The sequence below is a fragment of the Felis catus genome, chromosome F1 (genome assembly GCF_018350175.1).
Source record: "Felis catus isolate Fca126 chromosome F1, F.catus_Fca126_mat1.0, whole genome shotgun sequence".
Classification (NCBI taxonomy): domain Eukaryota; kingdom Metazoa; phylum Chordata; class Mammalia; order Carnivora; family Felidae; genus Felis; species Felis catus.
Window position 1 is genome coordinate 56,890,495 of NC_058384.1, and position 14,985 is coordinate 56,905,479.

The 14,985-nt window shown below is 42.8% G+C and overlaps 1 protein-coding gene across 1 annotated transcript in view; it reads right to left on the minus strand.

Moving 5' to 3' along the window:
- Positions 1-14,985, minus strand: part of SLC30A10 (solute carrier family 30 member 10) — a 69,185-nt gene that overhangs the window by 36,750 nt on the left and 17,450 nt on the right. The gene's annotated exons all lie outside the window — the stretch shown is intronic.

The following is a 14,985-nucleotide window of genomic DNA, read 5'->3' on the forward strand; positions in this document are numbered from 1 at the left end:
CTACTCACCCCCATGTGTCCCTCAGAGAATGACCTGGTACTCAAAGTTCAATCGCCTGCCCTCCATGAAGGTTTATTCCAAATAAAGCCTTTCCTGTTGACCACAGGCTCAGTTCCAAGTAAAAGTTATCCAGAAGAGAGCTGTCCCCAGGACTCTGGGAGAGGCCGAGCACCAGAATCCTTGACGAAGGGTGTTTGCTGTTGGGTGTTCAGGGAGGGGTGGTGGGAGAGCCCACGATTTTCTTTCTTGGTTTGTTTTTGTTTTATGTTCTTTTCTCATTCCCAAAAGGATCTGAATGTGAAGTCTGGTGATCTCTATTCCCCCTCTCCTGTTCCTAAGCCCTGAACTTTAACCATTCCTGAAACACATCTGGTTTGGGCTTGGAAAGAAATGTGTCCATTTAGCAGCACGCTCTGATTCTAGCCCCGGTCATTGCCTTAGCCTTATGAAACATGATCTTGTCTTTTAACATTCTCTAAGGGTCTCTAACAAGCATCCTTGATCCGAGGGTGCCACCTTACACAAGATGAGCACCCAAACTCAAGACGCCCATTAAGCATTCCCTCCCCGCCTCCAGGAAAATATCCCTACGCTGAGAACTTGAGGAAACTGATCATTTAAAGTATCTCTAAAAATTAGTATTAAAATGGTCAATAATTTAAAAGAAGCAAAGAGACACAGGTTGATGAAAGTTTTGAAGCTGTCTGGCCTTGGACAAGATCCTTAATTCTTTGGGCTGGTTTTCACTACTGTAAAAAGGGAATAATAATGGGGTCTTCTCATATGTTTGCGAGGATTAAATGGGTTAATAAGTATAAAGTGATTATAACAGTGCCTGGCACAGAGTAAGCACTCCATAAATTGCTAGCTGCTTATTAAAAAGAAAAAAACAACAGGAAGAAAAAGAAGGTGTGGCATGAGGGGGAGGAGACTGGGCAGGAGGAGGACGGAAGGGCAAAGTGGTTCAGGGGGCCACGTTTCATCGTTAGCATGCTAGTATTGACATTAGCATCACGGCAGACGTGTAGCAGACTGTTGAACTACAGATGTCTTACTCTGATACGAAGAAAGATATCCCAGTTTCTGGCTTATACTGTCTTCAAACTATGAAGCCTTTGACACCCGTAAGGCGGGACAGCAAGCAAAGCAGTCAGAACAAGACAGAAGCCTTGTGCAAATCCCTTGAGAGTTCTCCCACAGTCCCTGCTGATTGCATTTCTTTGTCATTCACAACTGAAAGAAAAGCCCGAGGTCAGCAGAAATATATCACTTGTGCCTGTTACCCAGTCGTTCTCCTAACTGAAGGCAGATAAGAAGAATCATGTCGCTGCCCCAGGAGGTCAGTTGATGGAACTAGAAAGCCAACAGGCAACTGAGGAAGCCTTGGGCTTGGAAAGCTGTGTCTGAGGGCCCCTGCCCAGGGCTGGGCCTTCGAGACAGGCTGAGAGTGGCAATAAAATGCACTTAAGAAAAATGTTTTGACTAGCTAACTATGATTAGATGGATGGATAGGTAGGTAGGTAGGTAGATAGATAGATGGGTAGACAGATAGATATAGTTTATATACAGGGAGAATATATATAATCTAAGTTAATTGACAAAAATTTAGGCTGTGTCTTACACTTTCCTGTATATGATGAGGTTTTGAAAGGTTTGTTTAATGGGCTTTGACTGTCCGGCCCTGTGCTGAGCACTTTATAGGCATTACCTCACTTCATCCTCACAACTGACTCATCAAATAAGCACTTATTTTATTGGTGAAGAACCCAGAACCCAAAGATTTTAAGTCACTTGTCCAAGATCACACAATATGTAACTGATAGAATGGAGATCTGATCTAGGCATCACACTCTAGGGCTTACAGTCTTCACCCCCATATTATCCTGATTTGATAATTTTCCACACTCCTTTTGTTCTTTTTAAGTTTTACTTTTATTGGCATAGAACTTGATGCACTACAATTTACGAAGTCAGAGATTGTAACACTAAACGTTCTTCCTACACTGGTATTGACTCAGAAATTAACAAACTTTTCAGGAAATTGAAAAAGCAGCTGTTTTTGTTTTCGTTTTTTTTTTTCTTTGAATTTTTTTAATGTTTATTTATTTTTGACACAGAGAGAGACAGAATATGAGCAGAGGAGGGGCAGAGAGAGGGAAACACAGAACACGAAGCACGCTCCAGGCTCTGAGCTGTCAGCACAGAGCCCGATGCAGGGCTTAAACTCACAAACCTCGAGTTCACGCCCTGAGCCAAACTTGGACGCTTAACCAACTGAGCCACCCAGAAGCCCGTTTTCATTTTTTTTCTAGTTGACAAGAGATGATGCTAGTTTTGAGGAGGAGAACGGACATCTGGTCCGAGGCACCAAACTCCTACTCTTATAAAAGAGGTAGCTCCTTTGTCCCCTAGCTCCTGCCTCCAGATTTTAAATACATCATCAGAAGCTGGATGCTCCTCACCCTTAGCCCAGCTCCAAACCCGCAGAGCATGATATATCATGATGACTTCCCAGAAGAAAATTGCCTCTGTCTCTCAAACAAAACAAAAAGGGGTGGGGAGGCACCTGGGTAGCTCAGTCCGTCGTTGAGTGTCCGACTAGATTTTGATTTCGCCCCAGGTCATGACCCAGGGTCATGAGATGGAGCCCTGGGCATGGAGCCTGCTTGAGATTCTCTCTCTCTCTCTCTCTCTCTCTCTCTCTCTCTCTCTCCCTCTGTCTCTCCCCAACTGGCACTCTCTCTCAAAAAAAAAAAAAAAAAAAAGGAAATTACTTCTCCAGGCAGCTGAGAGATCTTGTGTACACATCAGCTCCTTTTGGCAAATTTATATAACATGTATATTTGTAGCACTTCGTGACACAGATACTTTTTATACCCCAAGATGCACATTTTGCATAATGCACATGTCTCTCGAAGTGTCTTAGAATACAATTCCACTTACGAGATTCTGTACTTGAGGTGACCGCATTGTTTTTGATGATAGAGGCATGCGGTGTGAAAGAGGTAACAAGTAGGTGAGTGGTCAGCTCCACTGTGCCCGGGGCCGTTCGGGGAGGGATTCTCGGCAGCACCGTGAGCTGTGGCCCACTTGGAAGGGGCAGCTCCAACGTGACTCTGGAGCGTGCCCGTCAGCCAGCCGTGGTCTCTCCAAAATGCCGCTTTCTTGCAGCAGAGTGATGTGTCTGCTTCTAGCACTGGGCCCGGAAGTGGTAAGAATGCAAGCCCCATCATAACATCAATGATACAACCTGCTTATTGAATGAACAAACAAGCTCTAGATAATTTTAAGTTTGTATTCACTTTAAGAAAGCTTGAAAGAGAGAGTAGCATCGCAGTTATGACTTGACCTTTGGAGTCAGACTTGGAACCAAATCCCAGCTCTGATGTTCACTCGGGTGACCCGGGGCAAGTTCCTGACAACCTCCCCTTTCCTCGTGTGTGAACTAAGGGTAATAATAGTACGCATCTCACGGGGTTGCCATGAGGCTTAAGTGACCAAACATCTCAATTGCTTAGTGCAGTGCCAAGTTCATAAGAAAGGCTCACTCAATAAGTGTTAATAAAAAATAACTACCACTTTGATTTGTAAATCCAAGTGTAGGGAGGGAGAAACATTTCCTTTCTCCAAAGGATCCACACAGAGTTACTTTTAGAGAAAAATGTGTTTAAGGAATGGTTTGCAACTTAATCTAAGGAGCAGTGAAACTTATGCAGATATAAGATAAACTATTGTTGAGTTCCTACAGCTGGAAGGGGAGTGCCATGGTCCAAATGTTTGTGCTCCCACCCCAAATTCTTATGTTGAAATCCTAAACCCCATAGATGATGGTATTAGGAGGTGGGGCATTTGAGAAATGATTGGGTTGTAAGGTGGAAACCTCAAGAATGGGATTTGTGCTCTTATAAAAGAGACCCGACAGAGCTTTCTAGGGCTTTCCGCCATATGCAGACACAGCAAAAATGCTCTGGCTATGAACCCAGGGAAGAGCCCACACCTGACCGTACTGGTATCCTAATTCCGGACTTTCATCCTCCACAAAGGTGAGAAATAAATTTCCGTTTGTTGTGAACTACCCAGTCTGTGGTATTTTGGTAGCAGCCCAAATGGACTAAGACCTAGTGTAAGAACCCAAGTTACTAACTGTTGAGTGCATGGGTATAAACGAATGACTTTGATTTCTATATCCCAGGGATGATGGGGTTGAGCTGTTTGACACATTTGGCCGGAACAATGCCATGTTGGTTGGGGTCGGCTTGTCTTTGTGGGCACAGCGGCTCTGGTCTGTGTGCTTCCTACCATCTGCAGATCTCAAGGGCTCACCCGGGTACTCGTGGGACGAGCTGTGTGTGAGGTTTGAAGAGGGAAGGGAAGGGAAGTAAGAACAATCACAAGAAAGGGGATCTGGCTATTGGGACGAAGGGGAAAAGGATCAGAGGCAGAACTGGGGATTCAAGAAGCACATCATCCAAAACTCATCACTCACTGACAGTATTTGGGTGTGATTCCTTCTACTTGATGAACAGGAGGAAAAAAAATTTTTTTTCAATTCAAATGGAAGCAAAACCAAAAAACCCTCAAAGTTGCAAGAAACAGGGAGAAACTCTCCCTCGATGTTGATTCCAAACCCAGTAATAGTTTTAGTTCTAAGTTATGTCCGCTGTCACTTAATAATTTACAGAAAGCCTTTACGTGTGTTATTTAATTCCATCTGAAATATTCTCACACACACAGACTTCTTCACTGCTAGATTCACCTTAACTTTTAGACCATAGTCGTTCCACTTTCTACAGACTTGGTCACCTGTGGTCAGCTGTGCTCTGGGAGGTGATCCTCCTGACGCGAAGGTCAATGGCAGCCTGCCACTACGTCTTGATGCCTACGTCATTTACCTGCCTTCATCTCATCACCCAGGCATTTTATCATCTCACATCATCACAAGAAGAGAGAGTACAGTACAGTGAGATATTTTGAGAGAGAAAGAGACCACATTCACATAATTTTTATTACAGTTCATGTCTATAATCTATTTTATTATTAGTTATTATTGTTTATCTCTTACAGTGCCTAATTTATAAATTACACTTTACCACAGATACATATGTAGAGGAAAAAACACAGTTGATATAGGATTCGGGACTATCTGTGGTTTCAGGTATCCACTGGGGGTCTGAGAACCATATCCCTCATGACTACTGTACATGAAAATGAGAAAGTCCATTTGCCCGAGAAGTCATAGGAATAATTGTGGGGGTTTAAATAAAACCTATAAATAATACCTTCGCCTTTATCTGCCAAACGGGGTGGTTCAATATTCAGGGTTCTGTAGTGGAGAGGTGTGGGTTTTGGAGCCACTCAAACCTGGGATACAATCTTGGCTCCATCAGTTGTTGGCAACTGGGCAAGTCACCTAACTTTTCTGAGGTCTATGTTCTCCTCTATAATCTGGAGGTAGAGATATCCTCTCACACAGTGTCTGTGAGAATTAAAAGGAGATAGCATAGAGGAGACACTGCATGATGCTCTCATGGTAGACAGCTGGCAAAGAGCGGATCCTCTCCTTACCTTCTGGCTGTCGTCATTCCCAGGACTACTGTTGACTTCTGACGGGTGCCAATGGGGAACCCCCTTCCCAGTTATTTAGATTACTATTTTTTATAAGATCGTCTATTTCCCTTTGGTTCCAATAATCCATTTAGCTTACAACTAATTAGCTATTGATTAATAAAAGGTATTATGAATGTAAAATTGATTTAATATGATTAAATAAAATATTTTAAGACTATAAACATATTCAAAACAAAATGTTTCATAAACCTAAAATTCCAAACTTCGCAGCTATCATTATTACTACACTTCTTTGTCCATCATGGTTCTATCATCTCTTATCATGTGGCAGAAGGTCAGAGAGAATCAGCATGATGGAGAGACATAACTTTATGACTATCAAAAAATCAGAAGCTATGTTAAATATTACAATGAGGTCTGGAGGAGAACTAAGATTCTTGACCTCTGACACTAAATTACCGTACAACTTAGTCAGCAACTAAACTTCTGAGCCTTAGTTTCCTAATCTGCCAAATGCAAATAAGAACCTCATACTACTTAGGGCATGTACATGTTTTAAACATCAAATAAGACAATGAAGATACAAACATGAAGACAAAGAGAAGGCATAGCTGTTGTTACAATTGTGGAGCCACAATCACCATAAGTTCTAGAAAGCGAGCACTGTTATCTGTAACCACCGGTAATGTACAAGGGTCAGCCAAGGTTTTAGGTTGCCTGACCCCCCCCCCCCCCCCACCACCACTTCCTTCTGGTAAGAAGTTCTGTCCTCTTGGACACAGACCTAGGCATATAACTGAGGCTGAGCCAAACATAGTTCCTCATTCCCTGGCCACCATGCGTGATTCAAAGGATGGGCGCTTGATCCAAGGTGGACGGACCACAGTTCTTCTCTTGAGGTTTTCAAAATATATCAGAGACAGAGAGAGAGAGAGAGAGAGAGAGAGAGAGAGAGAGAGGTTCCTTTTCTTGACTGGTTACTAAGCAGTGAGGAGGTGACTCAGAGCCCCTAATAATCATGTCTCCCCCATGCTGGGCTCTGCGCTGACAGAGCTTGGGATTCTCTCTCCCTCTCCTTCTGCCCCCCCCCACTCGTTCTCTCTCTCCTTCTCTCTCTCTCTAAGTAAGTAAACATGTTTAAACAAATAAATAAATGGCAGACTAAATAGGATTCCTCCCCCATGTTGGAAATTATTCCCACTCCATTTTTCTGTTCTCTCCAAAGGAAAAACTCCTGAAAACACTGTCAGTCTTTACTTCCTCAAATTCCATTCTCTCTGTCACCCATGCAATGCCACCTCCATCTCCATGACACCACTGGAAAGGCTTTGTGAAAGCCTGACTCACGACTTTCTCCTGCCTGAATCCACTGGTTTTCTGTGCTCCTCTCTTGGAACTCTCTGCACCAATTGTTACTGAAGACCTTGCTTTCCTTTTTGAAGACTTTCTCCATTTGATGGCTCAACAATGCAGCCTCCTGGTTTCCCTTCTATCTCACGGGTAGTTCCTCCTCCTCCTCTAAGTCTCTAAATGTTGGTGTGTCCCAGGATTCAGCCTTAGGCTCACTAATCCTGTCTGCCTATGCTCATTCCTTTGGTTATCTCGCCCAGTCCATTCTCCAGGACTTGGCTCATGCTATTCCCACCTCCTGGAACAGTCTCTGCCCTTCTCCTCCTCATGCCTTAAGCCTCAAAAGCCACTTCTTCAGGGGGTCTCCCCTGGTATCCACTCCGTCTGTGGCCCACAGGATGACAGGAAATAAAATAAAGAATAGATTAAATAATAAAAGAAAAAGGGAGGGAGGAAGGAAGAGCATGAATGAAGGAACATGGTTCACACTGGAGCTCACAGCTTCTTGTGTTAAGGAGACTCTCCATTCCCCAAGCTGTGCATCTCCACAGAGTCACCTCTACAGGAGTAACACTCCTGATCTCCTTCTGTCGCTTACCCAGCTTTTCTTGGAAGCAGGGTAACTACTCCGGATTACTAAGTGTGGGAGAAAGACTGGCGCATGCTTGGCTGACCTTTTCTGGCCTTTCTTTTTCAGATTCGCCTTCCCGCAGAGACCTGCAATCCTGGTCTGCAGGTCCAGGAAGGAAACTGCCTGGGACAGACTCTGCCCCGTGGAGGGAGGTCTGGGATGGGGTGGGTGAGTTTAGTTCTGGGATGAACTATTAAGCCTTTTGCTGCTATACATCAAAGCCATAGTCAAAGCCAAAGCCATACCTCTAATAAAGTTGGTATTATGCTCAACTGTCACCTATATCTTACGTAACAATGGTCTCCAAACCTAGGAGAATAAGAAAGGGGTATTATTTATTACTCCCTAAAGCCTTAACATACTGGTGAGTGGGCAGGAGCCTGGAGAAGGATTAAGCTAAGAATGTACAGGCCAAAGTAACACAGGGTGACTGAAGCGTCTGGAGGGACAGAGCGGGCGCTGTAAGGTTTTAAGGCTCCAGTAAGTGTGAGCCTGGCAGCATTTGACCGTGGCAATCACAGGAGCCTATTGCCTACAGAAAAAAAATGGCTGTTGTTATAGCTGCAGGGCTGTTTTAACAGGTCCTCGTGAGCGTGAGTTTTCAAGACTGGTTTTACTCTATGCTTCAGACTTAATGTACAGTGAGTGAGAGGGAGAGCATAGTTTGCTCTCACAAACAGTAAGGCTGCACCAGAGGAAGGGAGTTTTCCTGAAGTGAGATAGATGCAAAAAAGAAAGGGAAATGCACACATATCTAAATATTCTTAAAGAGGGGATTAGCTCAGATCAGGTTCTTTGGTTCCCAAAGAAATCCTTCAGTTCAGAAGCAGAAAGGCAAGATTTCAGACAGCTGACTGGGCTCTGGAATGCTTCCATCACCACCAGAGAGAACCAGATCCAGGGAACTATTAAAAGTCCTCCTCTTAAAGCTGTCAATACTGTCTGAAATAAAAGCAACTGGGGAATATAGGATCTATGTGATATTCCTCACCCACCCCCGTTGTGTGCTGGGTGTGCGGAGAACAGGTCTTTTGTATCTCTAGTTCACAGATTTTCAGATGGAGGGGAAGACACTCAAGGAACTTCATCCGAGGAACCCCATTCACTCGGGCCTTGAGTAAGATGGAAGGAGCCAGGGCCTGAAGCTGATGCCCCATGAGATGAGACTTCAGGGGTCCTGGGGAGTGGATTTTGTACATGGGAAGTGACATGAACTGTTGACCTGAGGGCAGTCTGTGCAGGTTGCTCCTTCCAAAGATGGGCACAACCATATCTTCTATTCTACATGTTTTCCCACAGGGTGACCTTGATGCTCCTTCCATCAGAAGTGGGTTCACGGGCTTGACCTCCTTCTATGTTATCACTTGCACGTAATCTATAGAATCTGAGGTTGGACCAGAAAAGGCATTGAAGCGTCTACCTTGTTTGATGGGACACTCGTGTTTGAGACCCTGAGATGCCACATACAATGTCCTGAGGCCACCCCAGCGTGAGGAAGCCAAGACATTGAGACCTTCCAGCCCACGAGCCAGACAGATGATGGTGCCACCACCTGCCACCAAATCACTACCTCACTTCGTAGTCTTCCCAGCTGAGGCCCCAGACATCATGAGGCAGAAAGGCTGTTCCCACTGGCTCCTTTGCAAGTGCCAGGCCACAGAATCCCAAACATCATAAAATGATTGTTATTGTATGCCACTAAATTTGTGGTGGTTCATTACACAGCAACAAGAACAAGGAACCACTGGGTAAAGATTGGCACAGACTTACAAAGCTTCCACAAAATTCGGAACTATTTGAGAGGAGAAGCCTAGGAAGATTAGAATAGAATATTTAAGGCATTGTTAGATGAGCTTCAAATCAAAACGGTTACTGTGGATGCAAGGGTTTGCTTGTGTCCTGTGGGAACGGGTCAAGAGATAGACAGTTAGGACTCCAGGACAGGCACAGGGAGGATGAGACACACTGAAGGGGACTTAGGGAAGATATGATAGTTTGACCCAGGTCTGGGTTACATTTTTTGTTAAGTGGAAAATGCTTTTCAAATGAGGTGATCCAACTCAGAGAGGTGAGAGTTGACAAGATTTATTTGGACAACAGTTGCTTTTGGCAGACCCAGAAAACAGTGACTTCACTTTCTCACTGTGCTAAGAAAAAAAAAATCTATGTGGGAAAAACAAATGCCTGACCCAAAAAACAATGGCAAAGTAAAAAGAAAAAAGGTCAACAAAAATGCCAGCCTCACATGTGGTAGAGAAGGAAAGGGAACAATTTTAAGCAATTGATTAAACCATTTCATCACTGACAACTCAACTGAGCCTTTCTGAGGAAAGAACACAAAAAGGAAGCAAAACCCCAGAAGCACCTCCCAAACTTCAGAACAGAAGATTCACGGGATGATATGCCACTCAAGGCCTGAAACATCCCACAGCTGTGGAAAGACAGTATCTGCAAGAGCATGAAGTAGGAGCTGGAGCCATGGGTCGATCTTCAAACCTTCAAAATAGCTTCAGCTCAGAGACCCGCTAAGACTGACACTCAGGCTGAATCACAGGTGGAATGAGGGAGAAGCTTCCTCAGGGAGCAGGATTCGCAGGTCTAAGTGGTTCTGAAGCTAGAGGCAGCGGCGATGGTCCCTGAGGTACAGGATGGGAAAAAGCCCACTCACAGGAGACTGAGTGTAAACAGAGCCAGAAACCGGAGGTCAAGATGGAAATGGAATTCAAAATCTTCTTCCCACCCTTCCTTCTCCTCTTTCTTTCTTTCTTTCTTTCTTTCTTTCTTTCTTTCTTTCTTTCTTTCTTTCTTTCTTTCTTTCTTTCTTTCTTTCTTTCTTTCTTTCTTTCTTTTTCTTTCTTTCTTTCTTTCTTTCTTTCTTTCTTTCTTTCTTTCTTTCTTTCTTTCTCTTCCTTCCTTCCTTCCTTCCTTCCTTCCTTCCTCCCTCCCTCCCTCCCTCCCTTCCTCCATTCCTCTCTTCCTCTCTCCCCTCTCTGTCTCTCTCTCTCTTACACACACACACACACGCACGCACACACACACGCGCACACACACACACACAGATTAGGAAGAAAAAGTGCCACAAATAAAATATGGAGCCTAGGATGTCATTGCTGCAAATTTCTAAACTCTGTGAGTAGGCAGTAATATTTTAAATGTCACTCTCTGGGAAAGGATGCAGTGTGTTTACCAGATATGGAAATTTTAGTACATAATTAACCTCTTGTTGTGAGGTCTCTATTAGTGGAGTTAGGTATGCAGGTCTGGGTCGTGGCCAGTCTGGCACCATCTCTTTGGCATCGTGGAGACACAGAAAACAGGAGGGTGCCCTCTGTCTGCCGTCCTTTCATCTGACAGCCTTGAGTCTCTGCTATGGTCCTTACGTGCTAATAAGGGCCTGGTTTATCCTAAGTATTGAGTTCTGAGAACCTGAATCTATCTATATTAAGGGCTCTAGGTTTGGGTTCTGTAGTTCCATTATGTAGTTCTGTCAGACTTCTTTGAACTCTTCAAAAAGTGTGGCAGGAAATTAAGAAAATACTCAGAGGCCAAAAATGTAGGAAAAACCAAAATCCAACCAGAAGAGTTGAAGCCAGAATCTGACTTAAAGATATCTTTCTGACAAGAACAAGTGATTTTAATAGCCATATAGACACAGATGGCATAAGAGACAGAACTTACATCCATGCAAATGGGAGAGTTGGACCAGAGATCCCCTCAAAGATCAATCACTTGGTGAAAGGTTGAAGTGAAACAAAACCATCAGACAAACAAAAACTCACCCCTTGCAAAGAAGACAACAAAGAAAGGGCATGTTTCAGACTTGGTTATGGGTGAAGAGGAAAAGTGGAAACCACACCGTGGCCTTCATGTGAGAATGCAGTCTGAGTTTACATTACCTATGTTGATAACAATATCTCAAGCAAAGAACTTTTTATGTTCTCTCAAGTTGGTAATACCCTCAGGCACCCGACAGAAACAAATGCATATTTGTGTGGAAGAATGTACATCATCTATTCCTCAAAGAACTCCCTCAGAGAAAGTTCCATTGAACATGAGTGAGTTCACACTAAAAAATAATGAAACACTTAAAACACAAGAAAGGAAGCCACCTTGAGAGAAGCAGCAAAAATAATAAACAGCAAAATGAGACATGTAAAAGTTGCCAATGTTGAAATATCAGATACAGAATATAAACTAAGTATATTTAATACACAGGAATAAAGGAAGATATGGAAAATGCGAGTAAAGATAAAAGCACTATAAATGAAAAATAGCTAAAATTAAGAACTCAGTAGAAGGTGCCCTTCTCCTCCCAGCCAGAGTGTTATCAGTCAAAGTCTAATGGTGATCCTGGACTCTCACCCCTGCCCAGTGTCAACAGAGGCCAGGTGGGAATGTGGATTTCTATTCCCATCTTATAATGACAAACCCCTTCTTCTACCAGCACAGTGTCAGAGGACTGCTCAAACAGAAATTTTATTTATTTTTGTACTGTTTGCTTTTGAGACAGAGAGAAACAGAGCATGAGCTGGGGAGAGGCAGAGAGAGACACACACAGAATCCGAAGCAGGCTCCAGGCTCTGAGCTGTCAGCACAGAGCCCAACACAGGGCTCAAACTCGTCAACCACAAGATCACGACCTGAGCCGAAGTCAGACAGCTCAACCGACTCAGCCACCCAGGCGCCCCACAAACAGAAATTTTAAATAAAATCCACAGTCTCCTACTACCCCAATGTTCAGGAAGGACTCAACTGAGAATATTTCATTATACCAACACCAGGGAAATTTGTGCTTGAATAAAAAATAATACCAATGCTTGGATAACACAGATGTTAGTATGAGCTGACAAGGATTTTAAAGCAGCCATCATAAAAATACTTCAACAAGCAATTACAAATATACTTGAAATAAATGGGGGGAAAAAGGAGTCTCAACAAATAAAGAACTAAAAGGAAATTTTAAAACTGAAAAATACAATAACCAGGGGCGCCTAGGTGGCTCAGTCAGTTAAGCATCCAACTCTTGATTTCAACTCCAGTCATGATCTCATGGCTCAAGCGATTGAGCCCCACGTCAGGATCTGTGCTGACAGCGTGGAGCTTGCTTTGGATCCTCTCTCTCCCTCTCTCTCTGCCTCCCCCCTGCTCATGTACTCTCTCTCTCTCTCTCCCTCTCTCTCTCTCTTTCTCTCTCTCAAAATAAATAAGTAAACATAAAAAAAAGAAAAAGAAAAAGAAAAATACAATAACCAAAAGTAAAAATTCAGTGGATGGGCTTGACAGCAGAGAGGAAAATACAAAGGAAAAACTCAGCAAACTTGAAGATAGAATAACAGCAATTACCCTACAACAGAGAGAAAGTAGGGGGAAACTGAACAGGATCTTCTGGGTTGGTGAACACATCAAGATGCTGGCAAAATGGTGCACCCCAAGAGGGCATGGAGGTTCTGCACACCTTCCCCCATGCCTTGCCCTGGGCATTTCTTCTCTTCGGCTGTTCCTACATTGTATCCTTTATAATGAATGGGTAATAGACCAAAAAAAACAAAAGACAAATCTCAATGACTCCTGTCTGTTTGCATCTGCTGAAGAGTTTGACCACCTACTGGATGAAAATGTGGAATCAAAGTGTGATAATGGTGTGAATGCCATGGCTAACAAAAATAATGCAAGTCTCAAACAGCTCAGAAGAGAAGCTGAATGTAAATACTGGCCACACAACAGAGATGGGGGGGGGGCGGGGGAGAAAGACACTTCAAAAAGAGGAGACTGAAAACCACTCAAAAAACTAAAAAGAGGGGCGCCTGGGTGGCGCAGTCGGTTAAGCGTCCGACTTCAGCCAGGTCACGATCTCGCGGTCCGTGAGTTCGAGCCCCGCGTCGGGCTCTGGGCTGATGGCTCAGAGCCTGGAGCCTGTTTCTGATTCTGTGTCTCCCTCTCTCTCTGCCCCTCCCCCGTTCATGCTCTGTCTCTCTCTGTCCCAAAAATAAAATAAATGTTGAAAAAAAAATTAAAAAAAAAAAAACAAAACTAAAAAGCAAAGAAAATAAATGTTTTCAAAATAAGTCATGGATTAAAATTCTATTCACTCCTAAAAAAAAAAGAGTGAACAAGGTCTCAGGAACTAGAGTAACTATATCAATTATAAATGGGGGGTGATAAACAGAGGTTAGGTTTGTACACTTCACTCAAACTGGTAAAATGCTGACACCAGTACTGACACACTGTGATTAATTAGGTATGTGTAATGTAATGATGACTATTAGGTATGTATAATGCAACCACATTAGGTATGTGTAATGCAACCACGAACACAGCTATGCCAAGATGCCCTCAAAAACTCAAAACAATAGGAAAATCAAAATTGAGTTCTAAAAAATGTTTAAGGAAGATAGGAAAAGGAAAACAGAAATGAAAGACAGAAAGAACAAACAGAAAATAAAGATGAAATGGTTAAGCCCTAACCTCTAATAATTGCATTGAACATAAATGGTATAGATATAACAATTATAAGGCATAAAATTGGCAGAATGGCTTAAAAAATATCCAACTACATCCATGCCATGGAATACTACTCAGCAATACAAAGAAACCAACTACTGATATGCACAACTTGGATGATCTTAAGGGCATTATCCTGAAAGAAAAAGGCCATTTTTAAAGGACAAGTATGTATGATTCTATTTACACAACATTTTTGAAATTATAATATTATGAAAATGGAAAACAGATTAGTGGTTTTGAGGGCATAGAGTAGGCACTCAGAGTAGGAATAAAAAAATAAAATAAATAAAATAAAATAAAATAAAATAAAATAAAATAAAATAAAATAAAAGGCAAGAGGGGTATCTTCATGGTGATGTAATCATTCTGTATCTTGATTTTGGCGGTCACACAAATCTACACATGTGGCAAAATGGCAAAGAAGCACACACACACATGTTGTACCAGTATCAGTTTCAGAAAAAGTGAAGACAAATCTTAAGAATTACCTAGAATCTAAGAATGCAACACAGAACAAGAAGAAGTGGGAAATATGACAAAGCATATACAAAATAACGGAGGACAGAGTAAGAAGATCTGATATTACGTAATTAGTGTCGCAGAAGGAGAAAATAGAAGGAACAGGGGAGGGACAAAACTAGAAGAGATGGTATCTGAATGTATAAAAGATTAAAATGCTTAGATTTGGGAAGCACAGTGATTCTCAGGTGGGATAAATGAAAAGAAATTCACGTAGGGAAATATTGTAGCAAAACTGAAGAAAACCAACGATGGAGACCTTTAAAAGGCGGAGTACATGGAAGTCTTGGTGCCAAACTTACCCAACTTGGATGTCCTGAAGGAATGACATCCACCCCAGTGGAAAACAATTCAGGCTGAAACTACTGGAGGAGCCCTGTGTCTACCAGGCAGGACTACACTCAAACAGAGAC